Consider the following 12,954-nt stretch of genomic DNA (forward strand, 5'->3'; position numbering starts at 1 on the left):
GTATATATAGCAGTGGGTAGAGGGGAGAGAGCAGAAGTCAGGAGTATGTAATGTACAGAATATTGTATAAGATACAACAGAGAGGACTATATATTATCAGAGTGATGTAATGTACAACATGGAGTATATAGTTCAGGAGTATGTAATGCACAACACAGAGTATATAGTGCAAGGGTCAGGAATATGTAATGTTACAACAGAGTATATAGTGCAGGAGTCAGGAGTATGTAATATACAATATAAATTATACAGTGTAAGGGTCAGGACTCATAAGTCAGGCACAGCCAGTGAACAGCAGAGTAAGTAACCCCGGGAAAATTGTGCTATCTGGGTATGGGGAAGGAAATCTAAAGCATATATCCCAGGCAGTGCCGGTAGAAGGTCACCTATAGCCCAGGACGAACATGCCAAACTGCGCCCCCCAATATGTATGAGTGTCAGCAAAAATCCCCCCCCACCCCATAAAAAAAAAAAAACATTGGGCACTAATCTGCCCGACCATCCCTACTAGCACAAATCTCCCCCCCCCCCACAAAAATGGATTTTTTGTAAGAACTTACCGTAAAATTATTTTCTCTGAGTCCTCTGACAGACGCAGCCCATTCCTAGTTTCATCACAATTGGGTAATGGTGCCCTCTGCAGGAGCAGGCTAGGTAGTGAAACTTCATTAAAAACTTTAGCTAGACACACCCTTAGGGGCTGTCCCTTCAGACATTACCCCAGACACATAGAGCTTACTAATCAGTTTTGTAGCAAGCAGTACAGGAAATACAACCATCTCAAAATAGAGGGGCGGGGCTGCATCTGTCAGAGGACTCAGAGAAAATAACTTTACGGTAAGTTCTTACAAAAATTCTATTTTCTCTTACGTCCTCCTAGTTTCATCACAATTGGGATGTCTCAAAGCAGTGTAGATGTGAGGGGTGGGAACAAATGCAACCAACAAAACAGTAACGTGTCCACAAGGCCAGAAAAAAACTTAGCCAACAGGGCAACAGAAGCTCAACCAACAGGAGCTAACCTAAGAAACAAAAATTCACCCCAGGAAGAGAAAAGCAAGTCTCTTCAACAAACCGCAGCCTGTAAAACTCTGCGGCCAAAGGAAGCATCCGAGGATGCCATCACGTCAATCTTGTAGAATTTGGTAAAAGTGTGCACAGACGACCAGGTCGCCGCTTTACACACCTGAGCCACAGAAGCCTGATGGCGAAAAGCCCAAGAGGCACTCATAACTCTAGTAGAATGCACCCTCACAGGGAAAGGAGGCACCTGACCCTTCAGTGAATAGGCCTGCACAATAGTCTGTCTGATCCATTTGGAAATGGTTGCTGCGTCAAACCCTTACGAGGTACCTCAGGAGGGACAAACAGGGAATCAGACTACCGTATTTTTCAGACTATAAGGCGCACTGAAAATCCAGAAATTTGATCAAAAACTGTCAGTGCGCCTTATAATCCGGTGCGCCTTATATATGAAAATAGTTTGAAAATTTACCGTTAACTGGATGGTTTGACCAAAGGGATGCAACCACTGGACATAAGTGTCAATCGTTCCTTCAAGGCGAAACTGTGAATCATGTGAGAAAACTGGATGATGGAAGGAGAGCACTCCTTCATAAAGACCGGGAGGCAACGCCGGGCCAGTTATGCCACTGTGTGCAAGTGGATAGTGGATGCCTAGCATAAAGTATCCGCCAGAACTGTCATCCGAGGGTTCACAAAGAGCACCTGCCAGTAAACCTCGCGCAGATCAAAGTTCCAAAAAAAAAAAAGTGCGCCTTATATATGAAAATAGTTTGAAAATTTACCGTTCACCGATACTGCGCCTTATAATCCGGTGCGCCTTATAGTCGTGAAAATACGGTACCTAAAAGAGTCCGTGGCTAACAGGTAAACCCTGATCGCCCGGACCACATCCAGCGAATGCAAAGCAAATTCCTTGGGATGCTTGGGCTTTGCACAAAGCGAAGGCAGAACGATAACCTCATTGAGGTGGAAGGCAGACAACACCTTAGGGAGAAAGGATTGGTTGGGTCGCAGCCACTCAGACACACTGCGAGCAGAGGTAATAGCCACCAGAAAAGCAACTTTCTGGGAAAACACAGGCAGAGAGATTTCTCTGATATTTTCAAAGGGGGTTATTACAAAACGGACAAAACCATATTCAGATCCCACAGAGGCAAAGGGGATCTCCTAGGAGGAGCCAGATGACGCACCCCTTGAATAAAGGTGCGAATAAGTGAATAAGTTGCCAAGGAACTCTGGAAGTAAACGGCCAAGGCCGACACCTGACCTTTTAAACGGCAAACGTTGGTCCACTCCTTTCTGCATGAAAGCCAAGACCCCGCCACCGAAGAAGGAGCGAGGATGCAACCCCTGCGACACACACCAGGCAAAGAATGCCTTCCAGGTACGATAATTCTTCCTGGAGGTAGCCTTCCGAGCGCTCAGCAAGTCAGGAATCACTGCATCGGAGAGACCTCTAAATCTCAAGCCGTTAAAGCCAGAGACCAGAAAGCAGGATGGAAGACCAGCCCCTGAGACAGCAGATATTCCCTCAGAGGCAGCCGCCACAGAGGCTCGACGACCATCTTTACAAGGTCTGCGTACGAAGACCGGCGAGGCCAGTCTGCGGCCACCCGAATTACCTGCTCCTCTTCCAACTCCAATCTGCAGAGGAACTCGGACAACAGTTGAATTGGAGGAAAGGCACAAAGCAGCCAATACCAGTGCCAAGGCACAACCAACGCGCCAGAGGATCTCGAGCCCTGGCCACAAACCTTTCGACCTTTCTGTTCAGACGAGACGCAAACAGATCCACTTTCGGTGTCCCCCACCGGGAACGGAACACCTCTGGATGCAGGGACCCTTCCCCCTGATCCAAGGACTGACGACTCAGATAGTCCGCCTGCCAGTTCTCCACTCCAGGAATGTGAACAGCGGAGAGAGCTGGAATGCGCGCCTCGGCCCAAGTCAGAATTTCAGCCACTTCCTGGGCCGGCCAGGCACTCCTGGTGCCCCCTTGATGATCAACGTAAGCCACAGCCGTGGCATTGTCAGACTGTACTCAAACTGGGAGACCATGCAGCAAAGGCGCCCAAAGGAGTAAACAGAGAACTAACGCCATGAGCTCCAGGACAGAGATTGGTGAGAAAGATCGACAGATCGCCCAACAGGGTCGGGTGATAACCGGCTCTCAACAGGAAATCGTCCAGATACCTGAGGACTGCAATCCCTTTGTGCGGGAACAAGGCTAACACCCCGGTCAAAAAACCTTGGTGAAGACTCAGTGATCCCAGGCACCGGGAACAGGGGTGAAGAAAAAACCCTGAAACCTTTCCTGCCGAGGAACTGACACCACCACACCCTGCGTAAGCGAAGCCCGCACCACCTCCCCAGGGTCCCACAAGCGATCCCGGAGATAAATGGAGACATAGTGGAAAGAACCTGTCTGCCGGGTGAGACCGAAACACGGTCCTGAACCCCGAACAAATTAGTTTGTGAACCCAAGTTTCCTGAACCAGAGATGCCCAGGGTTCCAAAAGGCAACCCAGGCGTGCCCCTACCCCCCGAATCGGGTGAGGGTTTCCCTTCATGCAGAGGAGGAATCATCTGCAGAGCCGGACTGGCTAGTCTCTGGCCCATCTGGCTCGTCCTCTCCAGAGGCTCTGAACGTTGTACCTATTTCCTGTGCCCCTGAGGCACGAAAAAGCCCCCGGGGAGCCTTAAAGGAAGGTCCCCACTTATCTCGGGGTGCCTTACCCTTCACGGATTGGAGGAGAAGAGTACTCTTACCCCCTGTGAGACCCTTGATCATCTCATCCAAGGAGTCTCCAAAAAGGCATTCCCCCAAATAGGGGAGATCAGACATTATCTTCTTAGAAGCATGGTCTCATGACAAGCTCTTAAGCCACACCATGCGGTGGAGTGCAATCCCCACCGCAGAAACTCTTCCGACCAGCGGAGATTCATCCAGGGCCACGTCACACAGAAACACAAAGGCCTGGGCCATTTGATTCATGATCTCAATGACAGTCGGGGGAACCGACTCAGCCAGCAAGTTGCTCTTGCACCTTAATCCATTCTGTAACCGTCTGTGAAACCAGTACAGGAGTGAACACAGGCTTGAGGAGCGAGGCCGCCAATAAGTACAGGTGGTGGGAAAGTGATTCCATGCGCCTGTCCATCGGGTCTTTAAACACCGGGGAGTCCTCCACGGGCACCACCGTGGATTTGTTCAACCTGGAAGCAGTGTGGTCCACCTTAGGAGACACTGTCCAGCGATTGGAAACTGGGTCCGAAAAGGGGTAGCGGCATTGAAAACTCTTAGGCACTGCCAGCATGTGCTTAATGCGCCGCAAATGTTCGTTCACAATATCGTGAAACACCTCGGGCAGGGGAAAACCTGACCCGACTTCTGGGCTTTGCGGGAGCCATAGACAACCCCCTTCCTGACTGGGTGGGCTCATCATCAATATTCAAAGTCTCCCTGACGGAGCGAACCAATGCTTCAACCAAAACGCGTTCCCCACGCAGCAGCGGAGGAGGACTCATTCTTCTCACCATCCAAGGTGGAGGACAGGGATCCCTCAGTGTCCATGGCAACCACATTAGGCTCTGAATCAGAAGACTGAGAGGGCATCGACCATTTTTGAATATTAACTTGTGACATGACAAGATCAACTTTGGATGCCAAAGTTTCAATGGCTGCAGACAAGGAGGCTAGGGAAGGTGACTTAGATGTCCCAGATGCACACACAAGATCAGTGGGGAAATTGTCACTCTGGGACTCCATGTTGGCAAAGAAATAAAAAAAAGGAACGCTGGCCCTTTAAATCTGTGGTAGCGGCCCCCACCGCTATCCCATGCTGCCGCTGGAGTCCCCCTTTAAGAAGTAATTAAACTGATTAAGCTAAATGTGTCTGAAGGAATGACCCAAAAGACCTCCTTACTGTGCCTGAAAAATTCAGCAACCGCTCTCCATGCTTGTCTTGCAGCAAGTGAAAATGGCAGGAGGAAGTGACCAAACATCACTAGAGGCCAAACTGCCCTGAGCCACACAAACATGGTGCCAATAGAAAGTATAGGAGAAACAAAGGGGAAATGGCTACGGCCCTCACAATACGGCCTGCCCACATCCAAGATGGCACCGGAAAACGGCGCCAACACACAGCAAGGCAAAACATGGCTGCTGCCCTTACATTGATTTCAGCCAGGCTGCCCACACCCAAATGGCGGCCAAAAACAGCGCCAGCAATCAGGAGCCCAGGGAACCAGGCCACCGTGGGAATCCACCACAGGAAACTCCCCAGGACAAGGTATGAGCCATACACCCCCCCATACTTAGGACGCCGCTAGATCGCCCCCATATGGAGCAGGGAGGCAGGGTCTAGCCTGACCAGCCAGGGGGATCTTACAGAGACCGCAGCTCTGACATCCCCAGGAGAGGGCCCACATTTCCCCCACACATGACTGTCCCAGGGACACAGGGGGCATAGCATCACTCACCATACCATGGACCGCGGGCTCCTCTCCGATACAGCTCGCCTCCCACCCTGAGTGGGGGTGCTGTCAGCCAAGAGGGGTACGCTGCAACTCAGGGCATTCCAGGTTGATGCGTCCCGGCAAAGGTGCTCTTCGCAGGCTCATCCCCTCTGTCGGGGCACCTTCGTAGCGAGGCCTGCGCCGGAACACAACCAGCACACGCTCGTTGGCCAGGCTGGGGTACCATAAGGATCTAAATTATCCAGTGCGAAGCCCAGCCCGACTGTCACTTGTAGTTCACCAGGAGGAACCCCCTGACACTAGCTAGCAATAGTGAGTAAAGGAAAAATAAACATAAACATTTCTCAAAGAAGATAAAAAACTGAGACCGGAGTCCCAGCAGAGAACCTAGGTCCTACTCCTAAGCTAGGCAGCAAGAAACTGATTAGTAAGCTCTATGTGTCTGGGGTAATGTCTGAAGGGACAGCCCCTAAGGGTGTGTCTAGTTGAAATTTTTTAATTAAGTTTCACTGCCTAGCCTTGTAAGAAAAAAAACGGCCGCACATCCAGGAATTCCAGTTGCCTTTAATTTCCAAAGTGATGACACCAAAGACACCAACATAGGGTTACGTAGAAACGTTTCACACATACATCTTGTACTTAATCATTACACCAGCCTATAGAACTTAAATAATAGACCGCCCCAATAGTTGCAGGTGTTCCGGGGGCGGTGATAATCAGCGGTTGTGCACAGCCCAATTAATCACCTAACTTCAGCCCCAAAGAGCATCTGAATAGAGATTCAAATACAAAATCAAACTGAAGGTCCAAATTCCCGTGCATATCGTGAATTCTCCCATACACACAAAGACATGGACCAACAATCACATAGAAAATTGTATAAAAACACCAATGAAAATATTGGAAAAAATAAATGTGAATACATACAACGTAAAAAAGAAAGAGAAAAAACTATAGTAAATGTAAAAACATCTATCTGGAATACGCACATATGTGCATACAGTTGCACACCTGCACACACATGGATACATTTCACATGCATGTACAAAAGACAAAATCATTATTTCCTCCATGGAATAGACTATTCCCACCTTTAGAGGATGCATAAACAAATGCATCCACGTATACATCATGAAAAAAACCATCTCCGTTATAACACCTGTATGGACACATATGTTTCAATAAAGTTGTAAAAAACGTGTGGTAAATCACTGTAAATCATGTATACAGGTACCCACACGCCATAGTGTCCGTTTTTAACCAATGTGTCCACATAGGAGTACCAGGAGATATCAAAAATATAAACATAATAATCGATAAAGGATCATTGATCATATAAAAATCCACAGCAGAGGAGGGACAAATGCAGTACATAATCAAATCATATAGTCCATATATAGACATGCATAAAGATGGAACATACATGTGTGTATATATATATATATATATATATAAGGCATCCATCCCAATGTATGGAGGGGGTCCCAGTGGGGCTCATTCATAAAAATGACTGACATCCCATTCGAAGTTGAGCCGGAGTGGGATGCGACTTTGCAGATGGAAGATCCAGAATACTTCCCTCCGACATAGGGATCAGAATGCATCACCCCCCCCCCCCCGCCTTAGTACTCTGACCTTTTTCAATAACCTGGACCCGCATAGCTGTTTTGTCCCCATTGTTGCACCCGTTGAAATGTTTGGCCACATTAGTAGACAGATTCTTCTCTATACTGTAAACATGTTGCTGGAACCGATCCCTAAGACGTCTATAGGCTGTTGTGGTCATTGTAATGATTAAGTACAAGATGTATGTGTGAAACACGTCTATGTGACCCTATGTTGGTGTCTTTGGTGTCATCACTTTGGAAATTAAAGGCAATTGGAATTCCTGGATGTGCGGCCGTTTCTTTTCTTACAAGTTTTCCACGGAGGCGGGCAGGGACTAGCACTCTATGGGATATTCCACCTCTAAGCTACCATCACACACCTGGAGCAGCGTTTTCTCCCTTCACTGCCTAGCCTGCTCCTGCAGAGGGCGCCATTACCCATTTATGAGGAAACTATGAAGTGGCTGCGTCTGTCAGAGGATGTAAGCGAAAAGAATTCGCCCCCTAGTACAAATCCCCCCTTTACCATATCACCTATTCTAGTACAAGCCCCCCAAAATTTACCCTCCTAGCACAAATCCCCTTCTCCCACCCCCTCCCAACACAAATCACCCATGAATCACCACTTCTAGCACACACCCAAACTTACTTTCCTTTAACAATTCTTAGCCCCTGCTGCTCCTTAAATTGCTCCTCCCAACACAGATCCCTTCCCCCCTCAATTTCCTTGCGGTGCCCCCCCCTCGCATGATACAGTGCCCAGGACGGCCGCCCCTCTTGCCCACCCCCTGTCCTGACCCTGACCCCAGGTGCCTAGATCTAGTAACTCCTCTGGTGAAAATGAACATTTTGCTTCCAGCTGAACCCCAGAATCCCCATAAATCCAGTCTAGATACATAAATTGTGTCTGCAGCACAGAGAAGGAAGATTATCCGAGAGAAATACAGGAATACAGGACGGGGAACACAGCTCAGGAAAGTGACCAGGGGATTACAGGCTGATATCACCCAGTCCCTGCCCTACTCTGGACCAATCAGTGAGCAGTATGGATGGAAGAATGTATTTAGTGTTAATGACCCACCTGTGCTGATCTCTGTAGGAGTGTCCTCCTCTATAAATGTCCCCGTTATTCCATCCTCCTCCATAGACTGCTGATCATCCCTCACATACCTCTCTTCTGTTTTATCCTCAGCTTTAGAATCTTTCAGGTTTCCACTCTGAATATATAATAAAAATGACATCAATGGTAACAATGCAGATAATGTACAGATCCTAATGATACTATCAGTGATTGTTCCTCATCTACCTGATGATGGTGGGGGATGGTGTGACCTTCCTGTGTGGAATCCCGGGAATACAGAGGACGGGGACATCTCTCTGGTGGGTTTCCATTACTGGATCCATCTGTAGGAAACACACACACTGACTGAATACATTGTTTCTATGTGTTTATCAGATGATGGGGGATCTAGGTGGAGCCTCCGTACTGCTCTCTCCTTTACAATAAAGTCTCCTCTTACCCGGTGATGTGAGGGGCGGCTGATTCTCTATCATGACGTCCTTGTAGAGATCCTTGTGTCCTTCTAAATACTCCCACTCCTCCATGGAGAAATAGACAGTGACATCCTGACACCTTATAGGAACCTGACACACACAATGATACAGTCACCATCCAGACACATCCCTTGTCTGTTACTGGATAATGTCCCAGAATTCCTGGCACCGCTCACCTCTCCTGTCAGCAGCTCCATCATCTTCTTGGTGACTTCTAGAATCTTCTGCATGTTGTGTCTCTCAGGTTTTAGGGAGTCACATGGAGGCACTGTGATGGTCATATGATCACCTGACTTCAGAAGAGGAAATCTCTGTATTGAAGAACCAATAGGAATATTATGTTAGAATCCCAGAATCCTCCTCACCTCTCTGGTCAGGTCTGTGTTTTATTAATAGAGATAAGAGTGATGTCATGTGACCTCCCAGAATCCTCCTCACCTCTTCGGTCAGGTCTGTGTTTTATTACTAGAGATAAGAACGGTGTCATGTGACCTCCCAGAATCCTCCTCACCTCTCCGGTCAGCAGGTAGATGATCTCCAGGGTGAGGTTTAGTATCTTCTCAGTCATGTGACTCCGGTCCTCCTCCATCCTCATTGGTGCCATCATTTGATCTATACAGGTCTCCTTGTAGACGGATAATTTGGAGAAATGAAAGTAAGAATTATTTGGATAGTATTGGTCACAATAATAGGATGTGGATGTGAGGGGGGAATAGGAGGGTTGCTGTACATTTAAGAACTACTCTCCCCATGAGAATACATTTAATCTGGACTGTTTCGGGTTTGTTACATCTTGGAGGACCTTGGACCCTCTTAGCCTGTCAGATCAGAATTTCCTTTTTCTCTGTTGGGTTTGTTTGGTTTCTGAGCTGGTTTGCAGATGAAACAGAACTCCTCTAAGAACAAGTGCTCACCAACGAATGAAGGAATTCCCTTCTTCATCTTACATAATATTCCAGAACAAATCACATGACCAGTGGGATAATAGGATGGTTAAGGTTGCCAGTTCTGTAATGTCTGAAAAATAAGTGCAGGTGGGGTGGGAGGACAATCATAGACCCCTCCTCTGTAGAGTCCTCTGAGCCTTCCAGCCCCCTATTCCCTCAGAGTCCTGAAGCCTGACTACCCCCTCAAGGTTCTCAGAGTCCTTCAGATAAATTACCCTTTCAGAGGCTCCTAAAGTCTTCCAGCTTCACTAAACCCTCACATCCCCTCAGCTCCTATACTTCCCTCAGAGCCCTCCATATTTTCCTCCCTGACACCAATGATAGAACATATTCTTCATGGCAGGCTGGGGAATGTTTTCTTCCTCCTGACCAGCAATGTAAGGGGCTCCATACTCCTGACCCCTGCACTCGTTCATTGTGTTGGCTGCATATTGTAATGATTGCCCATTTGCTGCCTGTGTAGTGTAATAATTGCTCTTTGTAGGCCATGTATGGTCAGGATTAGAGATGGGCTGGGGCGTGGTCGAGTTTGCACGTACCCGATCCCGCCAGGAAGCCGACACTGCAGTCTGCTAATCACAGGCAGTGAGACATTTACTGATCTGTGCAGCTGCGGATCGGGAAATGTCTCACTGCCTGTGATTAGCGGAGTGAAGTGTCGGCTTCCTGGCGCGATCGGGTATGTGTGAACTCGAACACGTCCGAGCCCATCTCTAGCCAGGATGGTCATTGTCTTGTCTATTTATTATCAGTGCTGTTTGTTTAGAGGAACATATTACTAGAATTTATCTCCAAAATGAAGAGAATGTTCCGGCCCCGAAAGTGTGAAATGTTCTGACCCTGAAGGGGTTGATCTAGGTTTCCACACTATATATGTGTGTATCATCATCTGCTGGAGATAAAAGACGTCACAGTGACTATGGAGGAAGAGACCGGACATGACGGGGGGTTACTGGGTGTAAATAGAAAATAAGATCTTATTACCTCATCTGCTGCCACCTTCAGCAACGTCTCCTCTTTACTTCCTCCCGACTCACTGTTCCGTGAAAAAACCATACCCGTGAGAAAACCATACCCTCGTCACTTCCGGTGCTGCTACGGAGGGTATGGATTTCTCACGGTCCTTACACTTGCCGCCGTTACATTAAAACAAATCCTCTGCAACATCAGTCATCTCCGCTCCTTCCCCTGTCACTTCCCTCATGTCGCCTAATAAATATAAAAGCGGATCACGGAGCCGAGATCGGCGTCATTTTCATCTCATACACCCGCCGCCGCTTTTATATTTATTAGGGGAGATCAGGGAAGTCACAGCGATAGAAGAGGAGATGTTTAATGTTGCAGCCGAACTGTTTTAATTATACCACCGCAAGTATGACATTTCACACAGTGCCGTGAGTTTTTCCTACCCTCTGAGCATGCGCACTTGTGTTCTTCTTTGCTGTTCTGTTACGTCTCCGGGGGTCTGAGCATGCGCACTGCTGCGCTGCTCAGCTGTTTGACACAGGAAGTGACGAGGGTATGGTTTCTTCACGGGGTATGGTTTTTTAACGTTACACTCACCTCTCACCCTGTCTGTACCTGACATCACTTCCTGTCTGTATTCCATAGAGACTTTCTGTCTGGGTAGACGTGAGATCACCACCTTGTGGAGCTCAGAGGATCTGCAGCCCTGAGAAACATCTTGCAGTGTGAACATAGCCTTGTGCTGTGTATGTATGTACTGTAAACTGATCAGCCATAACATTATGACCACTGACAATTGAATAATATAGATCAGGGCTTCCCAAAAATTTTTGGGCCGAGACCCACTTCTGAATACAGTTATTTTTCGGGACCCCCTTGCTTGTAATTGAATATTGTCGCTTTTTGTTTATAGCACAAAAAAAAAAAAAAATCGCACAGGTGATCAAATATCACCAAAAGAAATCTCTATTTGTGGGAAAATAAGGACATAAATCTTATTTGGGTACAGCGTCACACGATCGCGCAATTGTCAGTTAAAGTAACAGTGGCGAATCTCAGAAAATGGTCTGGTCATTAACCTCCCTGGCGTATGCCCGAGTGTGGCTCGGGGTTAATTTTCAGTACCAAAAGCGGTAACCCCAAGCTACACTCGGGATTACCCACAATGTAATTCACCTTGCCTGGGCTCCCCCTCACTGTCTCTCCCCGCTCTGTGCATGGCCGATTGCCGGCACTTGCCTTCCGGTTCCCTCCCTGCGAGCATTGCGACGAAGGGGGGTTGAACTGGTGGCAAATTCAAAAGTGTAAATACACCAAATGAGATGATACAAAGCTGTGATCCTAACGGAATACACTGTATCATCCCATTTCACCACAAGATTTCACCTGGTGACTTTTCCAGTGCCCTGCCTGTGCTTTTCCAGTGCTTTGTGCCTGGAAAATAGAGAACGACCATGGCGTCCAAAAAGCGTTCTTTTTGCGTAAAAGCACTTTTAGACGAACTGGAAAACAGCGACAGCGAAATGGAGTTACTTGAAGAACTGAACGATAGCAATTCGTGGGAAAATTCGTCATCAGGTACTGAAAGTGAGGACAGCGACGATTCAGATGTCTCTTTCTGGCACATCGATGGTGGAATTTGGGAAGTATATCAAATGATTCTTCAGAATTACCAATGGAGCGTTGTGCCAGAAAGAGACATTAGGATTGTCGCTTTCGTCACTTTCCGTACCTGATGACCAATTTTCCCACAAATCACTATTGCTCAGTTCTTCAAGTAACTCAGTTTCACTGGCACTGTTTTCCAGTTCATCTAAAAGCGCTTTTACGCAAAAAGAATGCTTTTTGGACGCCATGGTCGTTCTCTATTTTACAGGCACAAAGAACTGGAAAAGCACAGGCAGGGCACTGGAAAAGTCACCAGGTGAAATCCTGTGGTGAAATGGCATGATACAGTGTAATCTGTTAGGATCACAGCTTTGTATCATTTCATTTGGTGTATTTACATTTTTGAATTTGCCGCCGGTTCCACCCCTCTGCGTCGCAACGCTCGCAGGGAAGGGAACCGGAAGACAGGTGCCGGCATCGGTCGAGCACACAGCAGGAATGCATTGGGGCTGGTTAGGGACATAAGGAGACTGAAGGCAAGACCAACATCCCTTAGTAAAATAGAAAAAAGGAGAACCCCCCCCCCCCCCCGGTGGGACTTTTAAGGTCTTCAATTAGAAGTATTGAATTTTGTATAAAAAATATAATTTTATTATAAAAACCACATAAATTGACATAAGAAAAATGGTACATATAACACATAGAGAATACGGGTGGCTAGCCCAAAAAAGACATCATCATCATATTATTATATAGGATTTATATAG

General features: G+C 47.4%; 3 protein-coding genes across 3 annotated transcripts in view; 2 read left to right on the plus strand and 1 right to left on the minus strand.

Moving 5' to 3' along the window:
- The window catches only part of LOC309549119 (uncharacterized protein), a 2,919,967-nt gene that overhangs the window by 367,714 nt on the left and 2,539,299 nt on the right, over nt 1-12,954 (minus strand). The window lies entirely within an intron of this gene.
- Nucleotides 1-12,954, plus strand: part of LOC309549117 (uncharacterized protein) — a 4,285,597-nt gene that overhangs the window by 257,053 nt on the left and 4,015,590 nt on the right.
- Nucleotides 1-12,954, plus strand: part of LOC309549122 (uncharacterized protein) — a gene marked incomplete at its 3' end in the record, with an annotated part of 313,082 nt that overhangs the window by 234,015 nt on the left and 66,113 nt on the right. The gene's annotated exons all lie outside the window — the stretch shown is intronic.

Source organism: Pelophylax lessonae, assembly GCF_965119305.1.
Source record: "Pelophylax lessonae genome assembly, chromosome: 3".
NCBI classification, from domain to species: Eukaryota; Metazoa; Chordata; class Amphibia; order Anura; family Ranidae; genus Pelophylax; species Pelophylax lessonae.